Consider the following 482-nt stretch of genomic DNA (forward strand, 5'->3'; position numbering starts at 1 on the left):
CTCTGTTTAGTGAACCACTAATCGGTCTGAGGATCGACGACCCAAATGACTTCTTCATGAATGAGCCTCAAAACTCCATAAATGTATGCCAGATTTCCGACATTACCCTAACTCCGATAGATTTCGAAAAAGCCATTGACAACATGCCCATGCACTCAGCCCCGGGCCCAGACTCGTGGAACTCTGCTTTCATTAAGAACTGCAAGAAACCCCTCTCGCGTGCCCTAAGTACACTATGGAGGAGGAGCTTGGACATGGGTGAAATTCCACAGTCACTTAAAACAACGGATATAGCCCCACTCCATAAAGGTGGCAGCAAAGCATTAGCTAAGAACTATAGACCAATAGCTCTGACGTCCCACATCATGAAAATCTTTGAAAGAGTGCTAAGAAGCAGGATTGCAAATCACCTGGATTCCCAAAATCTGCACAATCCAGGGCAACATGGGTTCAGGGCAGGTCGCTCCTGTCTCTCACAACTA

The sequence above is a fragment of the Cherax quadricarinatus genome, chromosome 47 (assembly GCF_038502225.1).
Source record: "Cherax quadricarinatus isolate ZL_2023a chromosome 47, ASM3850222v1, whole genome shotgun sequence".
Classification (NCBI taxonomy): Eukaryota; Metazoa; Arthropoda; class Malacostraca; order Decapoda; family Parastacidae; genus Cherax; species Cherax quadricarinatus.